The sequence below is a fragment of the Mobula hypostoma genome, chromosome 12 (genome assembly GCF_963921235.1).
Source record: "Mobula hypostoma chromosome 12, sMobHyp1.1, whole genome shotgun sequence".
NCBI lineage: Eukaryota > Metazoa > Chordata > Chondrichthyes > Myliobatiformes > Myliobatidae > Mobula > Mobula hypostoma.
The window spans coordinates 29851411-29872152 of NC_086108.1; the positions used below are offsets into that span (position 1 = coordinate 29851411).

Below are 20742 nucleotides of genomic sequence, written 5' to 3' on the forward strand. Positions count from 1 at the left end.
GTGGTTTTACACAAATGTAAAACCTTATCATTATTAGCATGAATTTGCACACATTTTAAACTGCACATGAGTGCATCCTATAGCACTCTATAGTCAAGAAGATATCAAGTTAGAGCAAGGCAAATACTTCAGCTTTATTATTTTATAGTCTCAGCTGATCACTTTCTGATTCTTTCCATTTTTTTCTGAATTTGTAGTTCCTTTCCATCTCCTTGCTTCTGCAATAAGCTCTTGCCTTATGAAAGGAGCCATCTCTTGCACTGCACCAGGAAGTCTACCAAAATGCTGTTTGGGTTTGAACTTATCTGCTTATTGAATTGCTTTCTTGTGTTCTTGCGGGTCTTCATTTTGAGCGCTCTCCTTTCTGCCCATGTCTTCAATATTAGAATATATACTGATAATAAATTTACTTTGAAATTTGATCATTATCCTGGAGAACTTCACCATTCTTCAACAAGAAAACTGAAGGACTTAAAATCATGATTGCAAATGCCGGTGCTCCCAATTACATCCAGCTTGTTTAAGCAGACACAGGGGGTTGTATTTGTTCATGCACTACCCTTTCTCCTACGTTTCATGTCCGCACCGGTGTTCCATCCTTTCATATCCTCACTGTGACTAACCATGAGTTCATAGATTTCCCTGGAAACCATAATGAAGAGTCATGGATATGAACAGTAGTTCTGTTTAACTCCTACCCACCCTGCCACACTTGCTGAGTGTTTCCAGCAGTTTATTTGTTGCAAATATCATGAATCTGCTGCGTTTTTTGCTTTACCAGCATATGTTGTCACCCGATATTCATTATTTGATGTAGCGTGAGTTTTTATTCTTCCAATCTCAATGCCAGTGTTAAGCCTCCCCCCCCCGCCCCCAATTTAGATTTGTTGTATGTTATGAAATAATATGTTGGTGCTGCAAAATAACATGTGAGAAACTTGAACTCAAAGGTTTAGCTGAGATTCCCTTAGGACTATACACTCTAAAAAGGAAACCAGAGGTCCATGAGCCAGTTTTCAATGGGGAATCAGAGATGGAGAGGGACAGCAGGTGAAAATTCCTTGTGTTATCATTTCAGATGATTTGTCCTGGGTCGAGCATGTAAGTTCCATTATGAAGAAAGCACAGAGGGAGCCCCTACTTAGAGGTTTCAGAAGATTTGGCCTGACATCTAAAACTTCAAAAGATGTGAGGTGGAGAGTACATTGACTGGCTGCATCACGGCCTGGTATGAAAACACTAATGCACTTGAACGTAAAATCTTACAACAGTAGTAGAACTGACCCAGTCCATCATGGGTAAAGCCCTCCCCACCACTGAGCACATCTACAAGGAGTACTGTCACAGGCATCCATCATCAGGGACCCCCAGGTCAGTCTTTCGTCTCACTGCTGCCATTAGAAAAAAGGTGCAGGGGCCTCAGGACCACACCACCAGGTTCAGGAACAATTATTACTCTCAATCATCATGCTCTTGAAGCAGAGGGAAAACTTCACTCAACTTCACTCGTACCATCACTCAATTGTTCCCACAACCTATGGACTTACTTTCAAGGACACTTTATCTTGTGTCTCAGTATTTATTGTCATATTTTTTTCTTTTGTTTTTGCACATTGCTTGTTGTCTATCCTGTTGGATGTGGTCGTTCATAGATTCTATTGTGTTCCTTGGATTTACTGAGTATGCCTGCAAGGAAATGAATCTCACGGTTGTATATGGTGATGTATGTATATGTTGATAATAAATTTAATTTGATACATGCATTGATACATCAAGACATGGTCAGAAAGATTGTGCAGTGAATCTATCGTTGTTTACTGCAAGCATAATCTAGAGATTCCTCCTTTTCCTATAGCTATCTGGCTTTCATTAAATGCATTTCCCCCTCAAATTTTTCCCAGCTAATTAGCTATCTTTCCGAATTCATATTAATTTCCTCCTTGACCATCTTGGATGTCCTTTGGTTAACCCTTAGGTTCATCACAGGGTCATGTATAAGTCCATCTGTTTATCCCAGTGGGTGTAACTTGGCAATTGCATCTTTTTAATAGTAAAATGAATTTCAATGTAGATAACTGATCTATTACACTCTGGCAAGAAAATTAGATTGTCAAAGTAATAAATTCAATGAGGAAAGAAATATTGGAGCACATATAAATCCTTAATAAAATATTTTTAAAAAAGCATTCTGCACCCTTTTCTGTGCCTCTTTATTTCATATAGAGGTGTCAGGAATCATACACAGCCCACCAAGCAGGGTTCAGTGTTGTACAGTCTCTAACCTTTCCCACTCTACCCCTTCGAATGAATTATTGGATTTGCTTTTCCTTTTCTATGCTTTAATTGATCCACTTTCAATTTATAGATTTATACATTCAGATTTCCTTGATACTCCGTCCCTTTGCATTCTTGCATTGAGTGATTCTTGGTGACCTCATTATTCTTGACTAAATGCTAGACCCCTTGATTTTATGTCTTGAAATGGAAATAATATACCCACTCTGCGTAAATCTGCTTTCACTCTGGGGGCAGGGAACTCACTTCAACATGACAGTTAATAAGTATACAAGCAGTTGAATAAATGCGTTCAATAACTTGTATGGTATATATGACATAACTGTGCCTTGCGTTTCCAAAATCTGAATTTATCTAAGGGCCAAGGTTCTTAATGAAGGAACACTAATTATTACTGGATTGAGAAAATGTATTCAGGCCAATATGGACCATTTCCACTTAACTCCCACTGCAATTAAATACTCATTCTTGTTCAGGGATGACAACATGCTGCCAAGCACAAGTAACAGCTGTCATATATTTGTTCAAAGATTATTCTGTTGCGCAACTCTGGTAGTGCAGGTTATTTCCCTTTCCCTCCAGTTGAACTGTGACGTTGGAAGGTCTGAGATTAAGGAGAGAATTATGAACTTAATCAGGGAGCATACCCAGATCAACCTAGCACAATATTGACCCTTTGCCCTTTGGAGATATAAACGTTGCTTCCAAGGCACTGTTTGATTGTACATTGAACTAAAATTTGATGCGTGAATGCATATTTATTAACTAGCTAAAGCAAAATCTGTGACATGTGATAGGCCAGATCAGTTTATGCTAATCCCAGCCCACAATGTTTGTAAATCAAAGCCCTCTCCAATAGTATGGGGATAGCCCAATGGTGAATCCATATTGCTTTGTGAACTCAACTTTTCCATTACCATACCTTGATTTACAGAAATGCCAGGTTCTATTAATGGAATTCTGATGCTATTATGAGATACATAAATTTGTATATTCTAATGACTGGAAAGTGAGTAATGGTTCAGAACTGAGTAGCTTTCTTGGTCCTTGGAAGCTGCATCTCTGAGTCCTTGGGTAATACTTTAAATCTTGCTTGACACCCTTTAAGTTTTTCCTCATAGAATTGCTCTAACGGTTAGTCATCCATGTCTCTTGTCAAAGAAGTATGGAAAGTCTCAAATCTATAAGCAACACTTTTGAAAATGTGAATTTTCTCACATGATAAGCTACAGCTTTAATGGGATCTCAGTTGTTCTCATACTGTGTACTTTTTTTGCATTTTGTAATTGGACAAAAATTTCAGTACGCTACATCTCTATCTAGCTTGATTTTTTTTCTATATTTATGATTTTTGTGCATCTCTAGAAATATTTCTGCTTGCATCATTTTTGGCTGGATCCAGCAAATGGAACATCTGCTGGTGAGATATTATTTCAGTTTCTCCAATGACACTTTTATTAGCTGTGTTTGGTCTTTTCTGGCCCTACCTGAACCATTAATCGCGAGTGTATGCTATATTAGCGATACTTGTGAGCCGTCCCCCACGCCCCCTTAGGTGTGCTGATTGTTAACACAAATGTTGCATCTCATTGTATATTTCAATATATATGTGATAAAATAAATCTGGATCCCTGTCTGACTCCTCGCTATACTTGTTTTTGATGTCATATTTACAAGGTTTATTTTTGCACTGAGCTTTACAATTTCCTGCAATTACGATAATATATGTGTGAGATCTGCTTCTAAAACTGGTTTATATTTGGACGAGGTTGCATCTCAGAAGCATTGGGTAATATTTTAAGTCTTCTTAGACACCACTAAGTTTTTTTTCTTATAGAATTGCTCTAAGGGATAGGCATCTGTTTCTTTTGTCAAGGAGGTTTGGAAATTCTCACATCTATTTGCAATGGCTAATAGCTTTTCTCTGGCATATTTTGTTTCTGCTTTGGAGGCAATTGCTATCAGTTTGCCATTTGTACAGGAAATGTTCCCATGCCTTGAAGTGCCTACTTAAAATGTATATTTTTTCCTATTATAGTATGATAGGCTTGTCTCCATATGCAATGCTTCCTTGTTGAAATGTGTTTCATAGAATTGCGATCATGGTAATCTTTCAGTAGCTTTGATGTACGTTAGAATGCAAAGAGTGAAAGATTCATCTGTTGGATTAGTTCGAAACTACCACCTCATAGAAGTGTCATCTACTCCACTGGTCTAAATTCCATTTGCCCTATTGTTCCTTTTGTATCTTCTAAGTGAAGTTTTCCACAAACAATGTATTGGCTTGCTCCAAGATGAAAAGGAGAAAGTTGCCAAATGATACGATAAATGTAGTAGTGAGGATTCTTTATCAAACTTGTTCTGATAGCAACACCCACAAAAGGCTGGAGAAACTCAGCAAGTCAGGCAGCATCTACAGAAATGAAGCCAAGGTTTCAGGCCAAGACCCTTATTCAGGAATGAGAAGGAAGGGGGGAGATGCCAGAATTAAAAGGTGGGGGGGAGGCTAGCTAGAAGGTGATAGGTGAAGCAAGGTAGATGGGAAAGGTCAAGAGCTGGAGAGGAAGGTATCTGATAGGAGAGGAGGTGGGCCCTTGGAGAATGGGAAAGAGGAGGGGAACCAGGGAAAATGATAGGCAGGTGAGAAGAGGTAAAAAATCTGAGTGGGGAATGGGTGGGGGTGGTTCTGGTCCCCGTGTCATCAGCAGGGTTGACTGAAAATTTGCAGCTCTGGCGCTAGTGTGAGTTTATTAGAATTGGAGTGTTTTTTATATTTTGGTTTTAATCTAATACTAGTTTTTTTCTGTCGAAGGAGTTCATCAATCTGCATTTTTAAAGTCTTATACTAAAGCCCTTTCTGCCTCTTAGTTCCTTTTGGGCTTGTATTAATTTCTGTTGGGACTAGATCATGTGAGAATGTGGTACATATGTGGCATACGGGGTATTTTCCCCAAGTTGGGTGAGACTAGAATTAGAGATCAGGTTTAGGGTGATGGTGACATATTTAAGGGGAATCTTGTGTGAGAAGGAGCAAGCAGCCAGTGGTAGACACAGGTTCAATTGTAGCATTTTAGAGATGTTTGAATAGGCATATGGATGAGAAGGGTATGGAGGCAGAGAAGGTTTGCACAGATTAGAAGGACTGAAGGACCTGTTTCTGTGTTTTAGTACTCTGATTTGATTACTGGCTAGACTAGGAGGGGGTTGAGGAAGTGGGGTGAGAGGAGTGAGTGGGGAGATACAGTACTGGCACTGTAATAAATAAATAATCTGGGAGCAAGGGATATTGGCAATGGAGAGGGTGGAGTGCCACAGGAGGACTCTGGTACAGGTGGCATAGAAGGAGTGCCGGGGTAGGGGTGGCATGGGCACAGACACACCCAGCCCTGAGACACTAGGCAAAGTCATTTGATTCCAAACGACTGGTTTATTGATCAATACAGAATATCTCTCTGATGCTTCTTGCTCCCTCCCTCTCCCTTTCCCTTTTCCATAATTCCCCTCTCCCTACCTCCTTCCCACTCATTCCAAAATAGAGATCCAGATCAGAATTAGGATCATCATCATTACTTATGCATGAAATTTGTTATTTTTTTGTACAAATATTTGTAGCAGCAGAAATACAGTACTATACATAAAATTATTACAGTACTGTGCAGATGTCTTAAGCAATCTAGCTATATATATATATATATACACAGTACAGTAATATCTGAGATCTTTAAAGTTTCCAACTATCCAGACCCAGAATAGTGGGTCCTTCTATTTTTGTGACATAAAGCTAGTAGTTAACTTTCCCCACCTGCATCCATTTTGATTTGGGTTACGATTGGTTGTGGAATTTTAATTGCTCCATTCCCTGCTGGTACAACTTTTTGTTTTGTTTTTCAAAGCCAGGATCACACAGTATGAGTATGATGACATTGCATTTTGTTCATGTTGGCTCTCTGCATGAGCAGCACAGGAGTCTGACTCTGCCACTGCTTTCCTATGACTCATCGAATTTACACCTTTCCAATATCTATCCAGCTCCCTTTTGAATACCAACAATGAATGAACCTTACACATTACCCTAATTTTCTTAACTTACTGCCCGTTATGCCCCTGGCGTTTAGGGCAGCAATGAAAGTTCTCCATCTTTGTCTGTCCTTGGTTGCACACAGATATAGAAGAATTCTTCAGCGGATTCTCGCTGTCAATCGTTGACATTTTGTGTGTGTTGCTAGGATTCTTCATTGCTGTTTCTGTAACAACTTTTTTTTTTGGACCATTCAGGTTTGTTAGCCCTGAGCTGAACTCCCAAACCTGAAGGACCAGTGGACGACACTAGTCTGGCCTCTACCCTTTGACCTGTTTGGCATGGATGACCCTACCAAGTGTAAAAACACAAGGCCCTGACTCCAGCCAATATAGCTCTCCAGGTCATTGAAGCAAACAAGGCTCCAAACCCTACGACAAGATTGTGGTCCTCTAGGAGGACCCCAATTGTCTATACACACAAAAATTGCTCATTGTCTAAAGTGTTTCCTGGTGTCACTTTCCAAAATCAAATTTATTATCATTAACATATGGTGTGAAATTTGCGCTAAACTGCCGTGCTATACAAAGACAAAATTGTTATAAATTACACAATAAATAATGGAGGTGAAAAGGAAGAACGAGGCCATGTCCATGGGTTCATGGACTGTTTAGAAATCTGATGGCAAAAGGAAAGAAGCTGTTTCTGAATCATTGAGTTTAGCCCTTCAGGCACCAGTACCTCCTCCCTGATGGCAGTAATGAGAAGTGGATATGTCCCGGATAGTGAAGGTCTTTAATGATGCATGCCGCCTTGAGACCCTGCCTCTTGAAGATGTCCTTGATGGTGGCAGGATTGTGCCCATGATGGAACTGGCGAAGTCTACAACTCCTTGCCATCATGTACATTAGAGTCTCCATTATAGGTGGTGAGGCAACCGGTCAGAATGCTCTCCACAGTATATCTAGAAATTTGGAACAATCTTTTGATATACCAATGAAGTATAGACGCTTGTGTGCTGCTTTTGTGGTGCATTTGCACTAATGTGTTGGGCCCAGGATAGATTCTTCAATGTTGACACCCCGGAACATAAAGCTGCTCGCCCTTTTCACTGCCGACCCCTCAGTGAGGACTGATGTGTGTCTCCTGACTTCACCTTCCAAAAGTCCACAATTTAGTGATCTTGCAGATACTGAGTGTGAGGTTTTTTTTTGCTGCAACACCACTCAACCAGCTGATCTATCTCACTCCTGTACTCTGTTTTGTCACCATCTGAGACTTTACCAACAACAGTGGTGTCATTTGTGAATGTAGATGGTGTATGAGCTGTGCTTGGCCGAGCAGTGATGAGCGTAGAAAGAGTCAGCACTCATTCTTGTGTTGTTTGTCAGCAATCAACTTGGTTCCTTTGCAATCACATTCATTGCACATGCACCACTCCTAACTAGAACAACAACAGCTTTTCTCTATCCCATTGGTTAATGTCAATCAGTATTTCAGATGCATTTATCACATCCCTTTGTATCATTATCCTTTCCCAAGGGGAACAACCCTAGCTTCACCAATCTATAGTGTAACAGAATTTTCAGACGGATATGAAATTGTGAATCCTTTCTGCAGCATCGTTGTCCCCTTAATGTTTTGCATAAAAGAGTGGTGTCCAGAAACAGGTACAATATTCCAAATGCAATCAAACCAATGTTTCATAAATGAGTATCTTGACTGTTCCTCAAGCCCTAGTAAGACTTTCTACTGTTCTTCAATATATCCTGCTCCTTTGTACTAATACTTGTGGCTTATAATGCTTGTTCTTCCAGCTGAATCTTTGTGAACATATTTGTTAGGCCCTATAATATGTTGTGCATCTGTGATGTAACTTTTAAATCTACTTTGAGTTGCTTCAGGTGCACTGAATCTGTTACAAATGAGGCAAAGTGAAATAGTAAATAAACTTTGTACCAGGTTGGATTAGAGTTACCAGCCCCAATTTGTAATTTGCACTAGATGCAGGGGTCTGGACTTACTGGTCTGTGAATCTGTGATGGTGGTGAAGATCGCCATCAGTGAGCTGCTCATTGATCTGAGTAGCTGGACTGGTGTCGGCAGTGGAGTTGGCCAAGGTGTTGAAGGGGTCGGCCGAGGTGCCAAAAGGGCTGGTCAGGATATCGGAGGAGTCCATTGGGATATCAGAGGAACCCGCCGACGTGTCAAAGGAGCTGGTTTGGATTTGGAGGAGATCTGGCTGCAGACCGTGTTACTACCTGCTACTCAGAAGCATCGGAGTTGGTACAGTATAACCATGGGAGATTGTCTTAGACATTCTCCTTGCGATTGCAAGGATCAGTTGTACACTGATAATGTAAGATCTGCAGGCCTGTTGCCTTGGTCTGGTGGAGGGGCAGTTGACCTAGGAGCAGTGTAGCCTCAGTTGTAGCGAGAACTAGGCCTCAACCCTCGGCCTTGCCTGCTGCTACAGACCAGGTGAGAGACGTGGAAACGCTACAGTGTGGTTGAGCTTGGCCAGGGCCCAGCCTCTCATGCTGTCCTCCTGGGTTTGAGCGGTGGAATGACAGGCTGGTCTGCATGTGTCTGTACCCTGCCGGGAGACTGTACTGTTGATTGCTGGACATTGTTGCTCAGGGTCTTAGACTATATATGTTTTTTCTGAGTGAATATGCTCTTTTGCTCAACATTTTGAATTATGTTACTTGCTATTTTTGAATGTTTGCTTGCTATTTTGAATGTTTTGCACCTTGGACCCAGAGGAACACTGTTTCCATGATGTATCTATGTATAGTTTGAATGATAATTGAATTTGATTTGGTTTAGTGAATCTGTGGAATTCATTGCCACAGATGACTGCAAAGGCCAAGTCATTGGGTATATTTAAAGCAGAGGTTGAAAGGCCTTTGATTAGTAAGGGCATCAAAGATTATGGGGAGAAGGCAGGAGCATGGGGTTGAGAAAGCCATGATCAATTGGTGAAGCAAAGCTGATGGGCCAAATGGCCTAATTCTGTTCCTATATCTTATGGCCTTATGGTTTATGTGGTAACTGCCCTGGGCATTGCAATACAGAAATGCTCTGTTTCTTCTTCCCCTGACTGTCAAATCCCATATAGTGTCTCACTGAAAGTGGGAAATTCTCAGTTTTCCAAGACTTGAGGGTTATTTAAGTGGTGGACTTCCAGCGATTTGAACGGGAGCTGCTGACAAAATTCTCACATGATCTAGCATGTACAGCTTGATCTCCAGATGAGCCTCTTCCTGTGTAGCATATGTTCTCCATGTTTGTTTCACCAATGTTACACTGTAATATTGGTAACGTGTGAAAAATCAAGAGAGGAGTGATAGTTGGGCAAAGTCCAGGTACCTTGCCTCTGAAGCAAAGTGTTCTGTTTACAAGTAATAGCTCGTCAGATAACAGGAAATGTTATTTAACAGCTTCAAGTAATTTTTCATACCACCATGCTTTTAACCAGACCATGAGAGAATACCAGCCACAGGTCTAAAGAGAAAATTGCTTTCAAATTGCAGTGTAGTGATTTTTTTGTTTTGTCTTGATGCTTTTTGGTCTTTCTAATCTGCATCCCAAGGATGGTGGGGTGGAGACATATCTCTACCAAAGGAAGTGTAAGGTTCTCCTTCCCTCAATTAGCTTGTACATTTCCCTTGGACGAGGTGTAGCTCCTGCTTACCTTGGTCGTATGAGCAGCTGGTGCATATCGCAAGTCCAGGTTATGCAACTGCTGACTCCAGGCAGACAATCTCTGAAGAGTATTGATAATGGCTGGGGTCACCCATCTTGTAAAGGTACTGCCCAGAAGAAAGCGATGGCAAACCACTTCTGCAGAAAAATTTGCCAAGAACAATCATGATCGTTGAAAGACGATGATTGCCTACGTCATACAACAGAGCATATAATGAACGGACGAAAGAATCTGCAGCCATAAATATCTTTTTTGTTGCCTAGCAGTTAAGAATTAGCTTTGTATTACAGCCTGAATAAATGTGCATGTCAGAAATTTGCCTCGGGTTCTTAAGGTGGTACTTGCATAGATCCATGCTTCACCTCAAATTGTTTATTTTAAAAGTGATATTTTTATTAGAGCAGATTTGATTTGAACTGATGCTGTTAACTTGCATTTGAATGAGGTGTTCATACCACTACTAGTGTGCACATTTACAGCAGGAAGTTGTATAGAATTTTGAAACATGAGGATCTGGTTTTCCCACAAATTGACTGAAGATTGTTCATATCAGCCAAATTGCCTGATTTTGGTGCTGAAATGCTACTTTACTGAGCTTAGAGAGTCTTTATATACAACAATATGACTTGAGTTAGGAAATCTGTTTTTTTTTGGATTCAAACAATTCACATTTTGTTTATTTAATTCTGGATGTTGATGGAGAAGCTTGAATTTTTAAAATCTACTTCCTGCTGGGCTCATTCTTGAACAAGAATGAAATGTGCATTTGTGCAATGTCTCACAAACCAGCTTCTTTTAACATATTAAAAAATCCCTGCAATGTTTGATTTGTTTATTATACAGTAATTTAGATGGACACAAATGATATGATTTAGAGTTCAGTTTTTTAACATGTCTAGAAATGTTAAAATCAAATTTTGGAGACCTACAAGTGTTTTATCTAAATTGTTCACGCCTTGAAGTCTAACACTGTAGATGTAGTGCTATCCGTTGTCTTTTTCCTTTAAAATATAATGGTAACAACAATAATTCATTAAGTAGAAAGTGGTGAGTGCGTGGAGCGGTCTGCTGGCGACGGTGGTGGAGGCGTATACAATAGGGTATTTTAAGGGACTCCTGGATAGGTACATGGAGTTTAGAAAAATAGAGGGCTATGGGTAACCCTAGGTAATTTCTCAGGTAAGGACATGTTTGGCACAGCTTTGTGGGCTGAAGGGCCTGTATTGTGCTGTAGGCTTTCTACGTTTCTTTTAACAGATCTGGTACTTTGTCTTCAATGAAAACCTACAGCAGCAAAATTGGGATAAGTTCAAATTTCGCACTTGGAAACTTGACCATTTTTTGTTCACAAGGAAAATACAAGTTAATTCCTGTGAATGAGCTGATTTTGAGGGTCAGTCCATGTGAACATCATTCTTGAATGATAATATGTTCTGCAATGGTCTTCCCTACAGCAGAGTGCTACCAATTGTGACAGGCTGACCCCTGAGATAGAAGGTTTCCATTTCATGTCTTAATACAAATATTGGACTAATAATTTGAGTATTAAAGATTCAAAAGATTTGAAATACATTTACGATTGAAGTATGTATACAGAATGCAACTCTGAGATCTGTCCTCCAGCAGGCAGCAACAAAACAAAAACACTGGAACCATTCAAGAAAACAGCAAACAACCAACGTGCAAAAAAAGAACAAATTGTGCAAATGGCTAAAAGCAAGCTGACACCATATAGAGCATCAAATGTCAAACCAAGAATCCAGTACTATTCTGTTTAGTTCAGTTCAGCATTGTGCTGCTAGCACACTGCAGGCCATATCTTTGACCTGCTTCATTTTTTGGCGATACGTCTTTAAATCACTTGAGCAAAAGTGGAGGTGTTTGGATTATTTGGCCTTCCAAGACCCTATGGCACTATTTAATGAACAGCAGGAATGTGTATAGTAGTTGCCATTGAAAGTTTGTATGGTTGTCATCACATCGCTCTATTAGTGAAGCTCTAAAATAGGCAACAAATTCAAGAGTACTTTGTTCACGACATCATTTGGCATTTGTCAAACTCTCGTGTTAATTCTTCCTGTGTCTCTAGGGTCACTTGTGCGGTTTCCGGGTCCTTTAAAAGAATAGAACTGCTGTACCCTGCCACGCATGTCGAAAAAGGCGACTAAGGAGGGTTGGGCATAAGGTTAGCAACCTTATCCTGTAAAAATAATTATTGCTACAGAAACATTAGCAGCATCAAAACCAAGCCAGTCAGTCTTGGGAGAGGTAGGGCCTCTTTTGGAGAGCCGTATGACGTGGAGAAGTGAAAGCCAAAAGGAAGCTCCTTCACCGAGAAACCTACTGTCAACCAAGAAGACCTCTAGAATGTGAGGACCATGTGTGAAGCTGGGAAAACTCTACAAGTGGCAAAAGAATTTCAGAACAATAAATTAGATATTTTGGGACTCTGAAACTAGATGGACAAAGTAAGGGCAAGTACAACTCACTTCAGGGGAAACTATCATCTATTCAGGACACATGGAAGAGATTGCACCACACACTGAGGGAGTAGGATTAATGTTATCAAAACAAGCAAAGGGATCACTTTTGGCTTGGGAAACATCAGGACCCAGGATCGTGTCTGCACCCTTTCACACCAGTAATAGGAGAACAAAGCTAAACATTGTGTTAGCCTATGCCCCTACAAATGACAAGGATACCATTGTCAAGGAAGATTTCTACAACAGACTGCAAGTACTCCTGGAGAAGATGAAAAGAAGAGACATCACCATCCTCATGGGAGATCTTAATGCTAAAATTGGAAATGACAACACAGGATTTGAAGAAATAATGGGGCAGCATAGACTTGGAGACAAACATGAAAATGGAGAGCTACTTATAGACTTCTGTGCATTCAACAAAATGGTAACTGGTGGCAGCATATTCCCTCACAAGTGGATCCACAAGGCAACATGGATTTCACTGGATCATTGAACAGGAAACCAGATAGACCATATCTGCATTAGTAACAAGTTCAGAAGATCTATGCAGGATATCAGAGTCCTTAGAGGTGTGGACGTGGCATCAGATCATCATCTTGTTATTGGTAAGCTTCAGCTCAAACTTAAAAGGAACTATGCTGCCACAAGAAAAATGAAAAGCTATGCAACACAATTTCTGAAGGACTGAGGAAAAGACAACAATTCAACTTAGTATTGCAGAACAGATTCCAAGCCTTGGAGAACCTAAATGAAGAATCAAGTGTGGAGGGGATCTGGGAACAAGCCAAAGATGTCTGGACTGGTACATGTGAAGAAGTTCTAAGTAAGAAAGACCACCAACACAAACCATGGATTTCTGCTGAAACACTCAGAAAAATAGAGCAAAGAAAAGCAAAAAAGGATGCACTTGACAAGAGCATCAAAGACTGTTGCACAGAAAAACTACACGGAAGCAAATAAGAAAGTGAAAGCAAGCATCAGAATGGACAAAAGAAACTATATTGTAGACCTAACAAAAGAAACAGAGCAGGAAGCATCAAAAGGAAACATGAAAGGACTGTATGACACAACCAAGAAACTCTCTGGCAAATTTCAACCAGTGGAAAGACCAACTAAGGATAAAGAAGGACAAGTTCTGACAGGAGTTGAGGACCAGACCTAAAGATGGGCTGAACACTTTAAACAGCTTCTAAACAGAGCATCATCACCAGAACCACCTGTCATCCCACAAGTAGAGAATGACCTAGAGATAGACCGTGGCACTCCTACCAAAGAGGAGATCAGAATGGCAATCAAGCTCCTAAAGGATGGTAAAGCTGCAGGACTTCATGGTATATTTCCAGAGACACTCGAGCAGTATATACATATCTATTGAAATGATGCACAACATCATAAAAAAGGTCTGGGAAGCAGAAGAAGTACCCAAGGACTGGAGAACAGGACATCTAGTTAAAATCCCTAAGAAAGGAGATCTCCAGGAATGCAAAAACTACAGAGGGATAATGTTGCTTTCAGTGCCAGGGAAAATTCTGAGCAGAATCTTTGAGAGAGATTGAAAAATGTAGTGGATGAGAAGCTTAGAGATGAACAAGCAGGATTTCAACAAAACAGGTCCTGAACTGATCAGATTACAACTCTTAGGATTATCATCGAACAGTCGCTGGAATGGAACACATCACTGTACATTAATTTTGTAGATTATGAAAAAGCATTTGACAGCCTGGACAGGGAGAAATTTTTGAAATTAATGAGGCATTTTGGGATTCCAGAGAAGTTAACTAACTTGGTAAAGAAGATCTATGAAGACATGGAATGCAGAGTAATCCATATAGATCAGTTGTAAGATACTTTCAAGGTGAACACTGGGGTACGACAGGGGTGCTTACGGTCCCCCTTTCTCTTCCTGCCAGCGGTGGGCTGGATTATGAAGCAAACAACAGATGGCAAGAAGAATGGAATACAGTGGACATTGTTCAGACAGCGAGATGGTCTTGACTTTGCTGATGATTTGGCACTACTGTCACACAGCCATGCCCAGATGCAAGAGAAAACAGATCTTCTAGACTCCACATCACAGAAAATAAGGCTACACATCCATGTAGGGAAAACAAAATTACTAAAAGTAAATGCAGGAAACAACACAGTTATCCTGAGAAATGCTCCTCTAGAAGAAGTTGAGTCATTTGTCTACCTGGGAAGCATTATCAACAAGGAAGGAGGTACAGATGAGGATGTAAAGACCAGGATCCAAAAAGCCAGAGGAGCCTTCATAATACTATGTCCAGTTTGGATGGCAAAAAAACTAAGGTTAAGAGCCAAACTGAGAATCTTCAACTCAAATGTCAAATCTGTTCTCCTATATGGCTCTGAAACTTGGAGACTGACATCAGAAATAATCGAAAAAATCCAGCCCTTCATCAACAAATGCTTGCGTCAGATTTTGGGGCTAACATGGACAGATTATGTGAACAATACAGAATTATGGCAAAGGACCAACCCGACACCAATGGAGGCAGAGATCAAGAGAAAGAAGTGGTGCTAGATAGGACACACGTTGAGGAAACCCCCAAATAGTATCACCAGACAAGCTCTCACATGGAATCCTCAGGGCAAGCGAAATTGAGGTAGGCCCAAGTCCACATGGAGGAGGGGAGTGTTCACCGACACCAGGAGAGTGAGAATGCCATGGTCACAGCTTGAGAGATATGCACAAGATAGGTTGATCTGTAAAGAGGTTGTTGATGGCCTATTCTCACTAGTGAGTTGAAAGGCAGAAGAAGATGTTTCTAGGGTGGATGCTCATGCTTCTCAACAGGTGACTTCCATTTCAATTGCAAAATGTCTTTCTATTTTTATAGGTATGCCTTCAGTTTACGTTGCATTTAAAAATTGAGCTTGATGTTCAATTTATCCTTATTTCTGACATATCCCTTTTACACTATCTCCCAGATACAAGTAAACATTGGATCATGAACAGCTAAATGTGTGCCAACTGATCTAGGCATTAACCCTTCCTGATAGTCCCATCTATAGATCAAAATCTTTCAAATAGGTGTCTGCTGCTCTGAAAAACTTGTAGTGATTCATTCTGTGCAAAATCATAAACTGATCTTCAGTCCATCTATGTAACTATATACACAACACACGTTTTCTTCTGTTTCACCTTGAGCGATTCCTTTCTTGAGCTTTTATCCATGTTGATACCACCTTTTTCTAGTAAAGGCCCTTACAGGGGTACTTCATGAAACTTCCTGCTCAGGGATCATTACTAAACCTACTTAGATCGCTTCAGCCTTCCAACACCCATGCACAGGATCTGTCTAACTTTATGAAACAAATTTAATTGACTTTTATTTTTGACTCCAGAAGCTGTCAGCGTAATTTGGTTTTGAATTTGCTGAGAATGACATACTTGGAAACCTTGGATAAAGGGCTTACATTTAAATACTGCACTTTACTGTTCCTTTTCAGGATACACTAAGTATATTGCATAAAATGAAATATCTTGAAGTATAGTTGTTGTAACGCAAGAACCTCAGCAACTAATATATGCCAACTCACACTAGTCTTTCCCTCTCAAGCACTGTAGTAATGACTGAATTCCATTAGTGTTGTTTGAGTTAAATATTGGCATTTCCTCTGCAGGGAAATATAGCCTGTGTCACAGCAACAGAAAACTATGGTTGTCATTACATTTCTCTAAGGTGTCCTTAAGCATGGCATTATCCAACAATGCAAAATTGCCCTAGTGTTTCACTAATGTAAGCTAGATTGTTTCATTACTTCAATCTAATTAATGAGTTAGGGTACAAATGCCCATTTCCAGTTGAGGTTGTGCAACATTTGTGTCAGTGGCATCCTTAGTCATGCTAATGCATTTGAGATCCAAAAATGGTCATTAAAAATCCAGAATTGAAATAGTAATAGCTGAATGTATGCTAGGTGGGATGTTGTTAAAACATAATGTTTAGTTTTGAGTAAATATGTGTCAATGCATGAAGAATGTTGAGCCTCTGGGAAAAGATAAAGACATTTTCTCTTTTCCCATACATGACTGAGCAACTTAGGCTTTTAATTAAAATTTGTGAAGGTTGCTAAGAAATAAACTAGGCATGTTTTTCTGCCATTCAGTAAGATCATTTCTGAACCTTGTAATTCAAGGCAAATTTTTAAAATATCTCTGAAACTGTTTATCTCAGTCCTGACTATACTCACATCTGAACGGCCATAGGATTCAAGGTTTGCAGGATGTTTGCATCCGTCTAAAACGGGGGTTCCCAACCTTTCTATGGACCTTTGCTATGGACCTCTACCATTAACAGAGAGGCCTGTGGACCTCGGGTGAGGATCCCCTGGTCCAAAAGTCCAATTCCTTGGATTCTTAATACCTTGGCCTCCACTAAGCATCCTTTCTTCAAATATCAGTATAGATATTGATGTCTTGTTGGGTTTCTCCATTCTTCTCAACTCCAAAGAACATGATCCAATCTTGGTTGAACGTTTGCTGGCCATTTCCCTCCTCCTATGTTTCAAGAACAGTATATAAATGCAGCGACATTTTGGAGAATATCAAGTAGAATTCAGTTATGAAGAATCATAGGGTTACAGGTACAGACTTGTCCAAACTGATCGAGATGCCTATCAAAGTGGCCCACATCCCTATAAATGTTTGCCATCCATGTACCCGTCCCAGTCTCTTTTGAAAGATATTGAAAATATCAGATACAACGTCCAGTGGCACATTTTGATAGCATTTTTCTTGATGTAATAGCCAGTGCTTGGGTGAAGTTGTCCTTTTATTCAAAATGAAATCATATCCCTTTGAGAGAATGGATTAACATACTGGGTCTTTTGGAAAGCTCCCAGACATGACTAACTGGCCTCACCTATGCTGCAAAATTCCAATTCCAAAACTGTTGTATGGTGAATAATTTTAAAGTGTGACTAATATTAATGTTGCAGCTATTATGTACGATATGTTCCTACAGAACAAAATGCAGAGACCTTGCTACCAAATGGAGTCCAGGGCAGTTTTTACCAAGGCCTTTTCAATTCTATGAACAATTTACAACAATAAGCATAAGTCAAAAAAACCTGCAGTCATTTTGCCTGGGGCGAGTCATAGTTTAGAAGTACATTGTAATATTTGTCTTACTGTGATTGCCTGATTAAGTAAATATAGATTTAAATGAGCTTGTTTTTGTACAGTGCCCCCTCCTCCTCAGAAGGGATATTTGTCAACCAAGTGCACACTTGAAAATTTTGCATTTAAATTAATATTTGACATTAAAGTTGCCAGGAACTTTGGGAACTGTTCTGTTTTCTTTTCTGTGGCATTTACATGCAGCAGTGATCACTTTGTGTATAACGTCAAACTGATTACTTTGAATAATTGAAAATAGAAATAAGTCTCTGGTTTGGCTTTCTGGTCAAACAACTGCTAAACGATGACAGAATTTGCAACTTTTGATATTGAAAAGTGACCCTGACTTTTCAGAGTAAGTTGTTTAAGCCTTTCTAGGTACATAATATAAATAACTTGGCTTGAATGGCCATCCACACCTCTTGCTAGTTTTTGTGTATTGAAGTATATTTTTGAAGCATGTGACCAATGGTTAAATGTTTAACTAACTATGTCAATTAGCTAAGTATGGTTGGCTTGACTTTTGAAGTGGCTTTTAATGTTGCAGTACCATAATGAGAAGAAAGACAAGTCCAATAAGTTGTGATTAGCAGTGAATAGGAATGAAATAATATAATATAGAAAGCAGATACCCTCAGTTAAGGGAAATGGATAAAGGTGAAAATGTGCAGGATTGAGGACGGAGGGAACAGAACTTTTGGGTAGTTCTTCGAAAGAATTTGTATGGGCCTGACTGACGTAAATACCTAAAGGTTTCACTTTGTGTAAGCAATAATCATTGGAACTTGTGAAAGACATTTGTGAAACTGAAGCAGTTTTCTTCGCACTGTATATTTTAACACAAATATTCTCAAATCATGAACTGCATCGGCTAGAGAAGAAGCGGTCTTCCTGTTATGGCTGCAAGATTCACAATGTGGAATTGTCCAGTGTTGTCACATCCTTGTGTTTCTTGTGGCTTTAGATCTGCACTGTGAAACTTGCCCACTTCAAATAACAAAATACCATTTCAATTGTCCCGTACTAGCCACATTGTTATCCCTTCCATTGGGGCCATTGTTGAATCCTGAACCAATGCCTTGCCAAATTAATCAGCCAAGTTCTGATGAGGTGATGCAAACAGGCAAAATATCAGCTATCATATTGGCAAGTGGCAGAATAAGCTTACAGTCTACTCCCGACCCTGAGTAGCTGTAATCATAGTAGTATTTAAAATTAAATTGCATTTTCTAAAATTAATTTTAAAAAACTGCCTTCTCTAAATACAGTTTGTTCAATAAAGCAAGCCCACCCAATGTAAAGGAAACCAGACCCTGAATAGAAATTGAAATGGCCACAGTGAAACACTTTTTACATATAAATCTTTGATCCAATAATATGAACAAAAATTTTGGTAGGCTTGCTGTTATTAAATGACCAAAAAATTCAATCAACATCTCTCTGGCTGTAAAAATAAATATTAAATTAAGTACTGTAACTAGTTAGAAACTGTGAAATTGCTGGGAGGATAAGGTTTTTTTAACGTGTAGCTGTTAAGTCCCTCAGTCCATGACCTTGTTTTACTGTCAACATTATTCATGTTATCATTATCAACAAATTACAATACACCACCTGCATGATATTGCAAATTAAAGTCAGTACACTTGTTGGATTTGGCAAGGGTCAGGCTAATAGATCATTCAAATACACTCCTTAATGGGCTTGCATTCATCTCCTTTGTCTGTTCTTGGGCATTGGTAGTTTTTGTGTGCAGAGAGCTGACGCCTAGTTTTATTCTGCTTTGAATTAATACTTGGGGTAAATTTCAACTTTTTCCCTGTGGCCTTGTATAAAGTTGAACTTTAATTTGATTCAGACTCTTTTTAAAAGTTTCCATACTGGTGGTATGTATTTTTCTGTCAAAGGGCGATGATGAAGTGCTGTATCAGGGATTTCCATATGCCAAGTCATTCTAAGTGGTGGTGTTCTGACACCTGCTTCCTGGGGAGGAGCAGAAGCAAATTAATCATATGATTTGTCTCCAAGTGAAAGTCCAGTTTTGGTTGGTTAATTGGTTGGCATGGAGTTTGATGGATAATCACTCTTAATGTCAGCAATTCCATCTGGAACATGCAACTCAGCAGAATGCTTGCATCAATCACAACATTGCTTAGTAGGCTGTGGGTTTGATTCCCAATCTGGAGAATGATTACATAATTTAGGCTGGTAGTACTAAAAGTTGGTTGCTTGCACCATAAAGCATCCATCTTTCCTGTGTTAACATATCTTCAACTGTTCATTTATTGGTGCATTTTTGTGCAATTTTTCCTCTAGTTCAAGAATCAATTCCATATCTATACACTTATGCAGATGTGTAGATGATGTAAAATATTCCATAAATCTTGTTTAGAGAAGGGGATATTATTCCATGGTGAAAAACCAAATACTTGAACTAGTGTGCTTTTTCTCACTAAAACATATTATCTGGTCACACAAAATGCTAGAGGAACTCAGCAGATCAGGCAGCATCTGTGGAAATGAATAGTCAACATTTTGGGCCAAGATGCTTCTTAACGACCGAGAAGGAAGGGGGAAGATAGCAGAATAAAAAGGTGGTGGGGAGGGGAAGGAGGCTAGCTGGAAGATTACAGGTAAAGCCAAGTGGGTGGGGAAAAGTCAGGGGCTGGAGAAGAAGGAATCTGATGGGAGAGGAGAGTGAACCAAGGGAGAAAGGGAAGGAGGAATGGACTTAGGGGGAAGTGACAGGCAGGTGAGATGAGGTAAAATGTCAGAGTGGGGAATACAGGTGGGGGGGTAGATAATTGTTTACCAGAAGGAGAATTCAATATTCATGCCATCAGATTGGAGGCCTTCCAGGCGGAATTTTTAGGTGTTGCTCCTCCACCCTGAGGGTGACCTCATCTTGGCACAAGAGGAGGACATGGACCAACACGCCAGAATGGGAATTAAAATGTTTGGCCACTGGGAAGCCCCCACTTGTGACTGGTGGGGTGCGGATGTGCCCATTGAAGCGATCCTCCGATTTACGATGTTTCTCAACAATGTAGAGGAGGCCGCATCGGGAACACTGGCACGATAGATTATCTAGTCATTA

At 39.9% G+C, this 20742-nt stretch overlaps 1 protein-coding gene and 1 pseudogene across 2 annotated transcripts in view; both read left to right on the forward strand.

Moving 5' to 3' along the window:
* The window catches only part of LOC134355084 (eukaryotic translation initiation factor 4E transporter-like), a 55743-nt pseudogene extending 43553 nt beyond the window's left edge, over positions 1–12190 (forward strand).
* rgl1 (ral guanine nucleotide dissociation stimulator-like 1) overlaps positions 1–20742 on the forward strand; it is a 299811-nt gene that overhangs the window by 146356 nt on the left and 132713 nt on the right. The window lies entirely within an intron of this gene.